The sequence below is a fragment of the Phallusia mammillata genome, chromosome 1 (genome assembly GCF_965637545.1).
Source record: "Phallusia mammillata chromosome 1, kaPhaMamm4.hap1.1, whole genome shotgun sequence".
In the NCBI taxonomy this organism is placed as follows: Eukaryota; Metazoa; Chordata; class Ascidiacea; order Phlebobranchia; family Ascidiidae; genus Phallusia; species Phallusia mammillata.
Genome location: NC_137252.1, coordinates 27145431 through 27151845, shown reverse-complemented (window position 1 = coordinate 27151845; position 6415 = coordinate 27145431). Strand labels below are relative to the sequence as shown.

General features: G+C 40.5%; 1 pseudogene across 1 annotated transcript; it reads right to left on the bottom strand.

Moving 5' to 3' along the window:
* Positions 1 to 847: 847 nt before the first annotated feature.
* Positions 848 to 6036, bottom strand: LOC145236718 (tubulin alpha-1A chain-like; annotated as a pseudogene). Its single transcript, XR_013861939.1, has 7 exons — positions 5916 to 6036; positions 4881 to 5103; positions 4330 to 4631; positions 3804 to 4035; positions 3398 to 3663; positions 2842 to 3035; positions 848 to 1084 (listed from the first exon to the last, which is right to left on the bottom strand). The product of XR_013861939.1 is annotated as a tubulin alpha-1A chain-like (transcript).
* Positions 6037 to 6415: the final 379 nt, after the last annotated feature.

Sequence of the window (6415 nt, the reverse complement as noted above, 5' to 3'; positions counted from 1 at the left end):
TTTTTATATGCTGGGTTCAAAGTATAAATAAAACACAAGTAGTCCAACCGATTGTTACGCGATAGAGCACCATGGACGCCATTTTGGGTCCAAATTAATACTGCAGGTATAGGGAAAAACACATAAATTGTCTGATTTTTACAAACTGGTGGGCTTTAACGTGAATTTGATAGACCAAATCGAACAAAACTTTTGGGTTATAACTTTTGAGCGTGATAAATGCACGCTGAATGCAAATATTTAAGACATGTCAAACTGAGTATTAGCGCCTATACATCTGGGCGTATTGTGAGAAGTTTAGTAATCGGCTACGCAGTCTAGCCAGTGCTGGATTAACCATTAGGCAAAGTAGGCTAGACACGTGCCTACAGGCCAGTTAAAATCCAGGCCACTTTAAAATCAGTAGAAATTTAGTCATGTTTTCAAAATAATTATTTTGTGCATTGAAATCGATCTACTCCGTAAGATTGACCTCCAAAAACTAGTTAACGCGTTTTCAATCGCCAAAACGCGCAAAGTTGTTATTTAGTTAGGCACATCACCAAGTTTATGCACGGTGCCATGTGTTATAGTTGCAAATGTGCCTACATTCCAACAGACCCTTAATCTGGCACTGAGTCTAGCCTATCACTAGTCCAAAGGTAATAACAGCACAAGATCTTGTTGAAAAAAGGTGCATTTCGAAAACTTGCTGGTTATGGGAATGTCAACTGAAGGAAAAAACGCATGGCCAATACACATTTTGGTTTAAACATCAACCTCTAATCTGATTTTATACTTGGCGATCTTAAACAGCTTTTCGAGTTTCAAAATGACAGACTTTTCCGCCTGTTAAAATAAAACAATATTTCTGTGTCGGTTTATTCACAAGAAATCGACGACATTTTTAAAAAGTTGAAGAAAAGCTGTGGTGGTCAGTTTTTTGGGGGAAATACGACTTATGTAGAATTAATATTCTTCGCCTTCTTCCTCGCCTTCGCCCTCTACAGAGTCGACTCCTACTTCTTCGTAATCCTTCTCCAAAGCTGCAAGATCCTCTCTCGCCTCAGAGAACTCACCTTCTTCCATTCCTTCACCGACATACCTTTGATAGCGAACAAATATAACTAGAAGGGTGGCTCAGCACATATTGCCATTGCACATACACTACGTACACTTTATTAAATAGGTCCCATATCAGCCACTGTCTTTTATAGCCTTAGTTGTTTCTGCAAGCAGAAACTCATGGGTCCCCCACACATGCAAAGTTGTAAATAATGCATTTTGCAAAAAAAAACTATGAAAAATTTTGGTGCTATCTGTTTAAACAAGGCGATATAAAGTCTGCAGACATAATCATGCTATATGAGGTACAGCTATTCAAGTCACATTCAATTCGGCAATTGTTTGCAAAATTTAACCATTGCAGGGGTTAATGGGGTAAATGGTGGGACTGCAGAGCAAAACTCAACAATCAACATCTCAAAATAGAATATAATAAACAATTTCTAAATTTCATGACATTGTTTAAAAAGTTAACCCTTTTTAAGGGGCTAATGGGGTAATTGATCGGACTACAGGGTAAAACGTCAAATTTGACACCTAAGAATGCAACATGGTCAATGTTTAAAAATCACACCCACTTAGGGGTTACTGGGGTGAAGGTGGGACTCACAGGGTAAAAAAGATCAATGGATGATGTATTTTATAAACCATCTATATTTCATTAAATTTAGACATTGTTTATAAAATTCACTCATTATAGGGGGCCAGTGGCATTAATCTTGGGGATGCAGTGTGAAAAACTGCAATTAACACCTAATTATGGCAAACTGTCAAAATTTCATCGAATTCGGACATTGTTTAAGAAATTCACCAATATTAGCGGGCCAGTAGGGTAAATATTGGGGCTGCAGGATGAAACACAACAATCGACACCTAATTATGGCAAACTGAACAAACTGTCAATACTTTTTGCAATTCAGACTTTGTTTAAAAAATTAAACGTTTTTAGGGGGCCAGTTGGGTAAATATTGGGGCTGCAGGGTGAAACACAACAGTAGACACCTAATTACGGCAAAATGAACAAACTGTCCAAATTTCATCCAATTCGGACATTGTTTAAAAATCACCCGTTTTGGGCTGCTGGTGGGGCAAATATTGGGGCTGCAGGGTGAAACACAACAATCGACACCTAATTATGGCACAAAGAACAAACTGTCCGAGTTTCATCCAATTCGGACATTGTTTAAAATTTTACCCATTTTAGGGGGCTGGTGGGGTAAATATTGGGGCTGCAGGGTGAAACACAAAAATCGACACCTAATTATGGCACAAAGAACAAACTGTCCAAATTTCATCCAATTCGGACATTGTTTAAAATTTTACCCATTTTAGGGGGCTGGTGGGGTAAATATTGGGGGTGCAGGGTAAAACACAACAATCGATACCTAATTATGGCACAAAGAACAAACTGTCCAAATTTTATCCAATTCGGACATTGTTTAAAATTTTACCCATTTTAGGGGGCTGGTGGGGTAAATACTGGGGTGATTAAGTCAAACAAACCAAAAGGCACATCTACATAACCATATCTTCAATCTGTGAAAGTTTCATCCAAATCCAACAAAGATTTGTTGCCAAAAGTGCATGGACAAACTTCACGGCGGAAAAAAGAAAAAAAAAAGAAAAAAAAAAAGAAAAAAAAAAAGAAAAAAAAAAAAAACATAGTGAAATCAAGATGCGTCCCCTTCAGGGAAGGGGACCCATAATTACTGATGCCACTGTATGGTGTTATATGTATTTGTTATGGATCTTCTGTCCTGTAGGAAATCAATTAGACACAGCCGGTATTTTGCTTACCAGTGAACGAATGCACGCTTGGCGTACATCAAGTCGAACTTGTGATCCAGGCGAGCCCATGCCTCAGCAATGGCGGTTGTGTTGCTCAACATGCAAACTGCACGCTGCACTTTAGCCAAATCTCCACCGGGTACAACAGTTGGAGGCTGGTAGTTGATTCCAACTTTGAATCCGGTTGGACACCAGTCCACGAACTGAAAAAAAACACAAGTTGTATTTGTGAAAGGCGAATAATGGTTTACAAAAAATATTCTGATTGTTAGCCATTTGCCGCCACAAAAGAAGACCTAGTTTCAAACCCATTACCCTCATTTGGCCCTTTTTAATTTGGAAACCTGTTTGTGACAAAGCACATCTCGAACTGGGTTAAGTGGGTTCAGCTTTCTCGCGGGTGTTTGTTAAAGGATTTTTCTTTCAAACCTTGCAAATCCTTTTCAAGTAACATTTCCTCGTTCTAAACTTTACAATTACTTTTAACTGAGTGGGTGTGTTCAGCAGTGCCCAAGGTTTATGTGCAGTTTTACTAATTTCGCAAAACAAATTTTACTATACATACTTGTATTGTGCGTTTTGTCTTGATAGTAGCAATGGCTGCATTGACATCTTTGGGTACAACGTCACCACGGTACAACATGCAGCACGCCATGTATTTGCCGTGACGTGGGTCGCACTTCACCATCTGGTTGGCTGGCTCGAAGCAAGCGTTGGTGATTTCAGCGACCGACAGCTGCTCATGGTAAGCCTTCTCGGCCGAGATGACTGGAGCGTATGTAGCCAATGGGAAGTGGATACGTGGATAAGGCACCAAGTTAGTTTGGAACTCTGTAAAAACACATTGAAAGTTGGTAAGTTTTAAGTGCCTTGCACAACAACAAATGTATAGTTCGAAATACATTGATTCTCTTTATGTAATCTTTCAAACATGCTACAATATGACAAAGATTTTGAAACAGAACACACACCAGTAAGATCGACGTTAAGGGCACCATCGAAACGCAGGGAAGCAGTGATGGATGAAACGATTTGACCAACAAGTCTGTTAAGATTCGTGTAGGTCGGTCGCTCGATGTCCAAGTTGCGACGGCAAATGTCGTAGATGGCCTCGTTGTCGACCATGAAAGCACAGTCGGAGTGCTCAAGGGTGGTGTGGGTGGTCAAGATGGAGTTGTATGGCTCAACCACGGCAGTGGAAACCTAAAATATCGGTAACTTGTAATTTGGACTTGAAAACCTTGTATAGACATTTAATAACTATTATATGTTTGGATGTTATTGTTAATTCCTACAAAAAGGCAAGGTTTTTTCGAAGTACAGGTTCACTTATGATCAATAATGTCACCCTTGCCGTAAGGCAATGTTCTAAAAGTCCATGAACCCTTAAATGACAGGCGGGTTCAAAAGCCAGCAAAATGCTAAAATGTTTTCATCCTTAAACGATAATATACCAAAATATTAGACTTAAAAATCGTTAAGAAGTTCGATTCCCACCTGTGGCGCTGGGTATATGGCGAACTCCAGTTTCGATTTCTTGCCATAGTCGACAGAGAGTCGCTCCATAAGAAGAGAGGTGAATCCGGATCCGGTTCCTCCTCCGAAGGAGTGGAAGATAAGGAAGCCTTGAAGGCCAGTGCACTGGTCAGCAAGCTTTCGGATGCGGTCAAGCACCAGGTCGACAATTTCTTTGCCGATGGTGTAGTGACCACGGGCATAGTTGTTTGCTGCATCCTCTTTGCCTGTGATCAGCTGCTCCGGGTGAAAAAGCTGACGATAGGTTCCAGTGCGAACCTCGTCTAAAAGAACAGATTTCAAAATTTAAACATCGCCGTGTATAAGGAAATGATATATTTCATTTTCGGGCATGGAGTGGGTGATTACTTATGTTATTCGGTTTACTTCAGAGTGTAAGCTAATGTTAGTTTAGAGACTAATTAGAGCATTTTGCAAAAATCCGGTTGAACACTAAATACGATCGGTTTAGCAAAGGGCGTAGTTCGTAGCATCTTACTTGGGTGCAACAATATTTCTTTAAGTTTGCTTACCGACTACAGTGGGCTCGAGATCGACGAATACAGCACGGGGAACGTGTTTTCCGGCTCCAGTCTCACTGAAGAAAGTGTTGAAGGAGTCGTCGCCCCCGCCAATGGTCTTATCGCTTGGCATTTGGCCGTCCGGCTGGATGCCGTGTTCAAGACAGTACAACTCCCAGCAAGCATTGCCGATCTGCACTCCGGCTTGGCCAACATGGATTGAGATACATTCACGCTGTATAAACAGAACATAAAGCGTTACATTCACATTAACGTCTGCAACATACGTTTTGTGTCGACCATCCTAATTTCGGACGTTATTATTTTTTTTTTCTATTTCCATACAGATCCAATATTTGCGATCGTACGGTTATTATTTTATTTAACACAGGCTTTGCCTATTCAAACAAGCCTTTACAATAAAAGTCAATTAGCCAAGCCGTTAAAGATCCGGTTAAACGTCTCTGTTTACAGCTGTAAAGGCTATCTAGTTTCAGACTGTGAAAAAAATATCTGGTTTATGGCACCATCAGACACCGTAAGCTTTTTGCGCGAGTGGCAAAAACGACAATACGGGTCAACGCTCGAGTGGAAATCTATTGAAACTTCGACACCGCGAAGAGGTAGTTTTGGGAGAGTTTAAACTCAACAGGAGAGCACTTCTGAAAAGGGAGGTATTTCCGCGAATAGTGCAACACACTACTGTTATGTGATTTATGATGCGATGGTAGATATGTTATGATTTAATAACTTTAACCAATATTTTGCACACTGAAACAAAGCACTTGTTCTGTCAAATAACCAAAAATACACACTAGCAAATTCGTATCATATTTTATCACCGCAATTATATTATAAAATAGCTGTCAAAAAATGTCGGCAGGTCAATAATAAACCAGTATTTTTGAACGAGCTGCTCGCACCGCAGAGGACGACTATTCCATAATACACAATGGCGCCCTTTTTCCATCAAGATACAACACAAATTAGCAATTCCACCTAAAAGTCAATTGAATCACAAAAACGATTACACTACATTCAACTTACCATTTTGAAGCTTCAAGTTGATGCAAAGTCAGCTGAAAATTGGCAGTTCTCGGTTCGGAACGAGCGTGGCGACAGTTAGGTGTCTGTGCTAGTTCAGAGAGTGGATGAAACGTGCTTCCAAATCCATTGCTTTATACCTTCAGAACTCTCGATCGTGATTGGCCAAAGGATTCCAACCGGAACGGTCGCTGGGCGACAGGTTTGCTGCGCGCGAAATCAGTTTGTTGGTGGTGAAAAGAGGAATGTGTGCCAGACAAACAAAAGATTGCCGCGCGTTTTGAAATGTGTGATTGTGTCAGTTAAAATAGCATGACTACCGCTCAGTGCTTTGCAGCAATTTGCAAAGAAGATTATTACGCCCCAGATGTTTTCTTTTCGCAATTTTGCTCTAATTTCGGCAATCGGCTTAACCACCAATGTTGGCAATTGTCATGGCTGTTGTTAAGTTTTTGGCAAAAGAAACGTCCGACTGCTTTTAATGACGTGATGCGGTGCAGCTT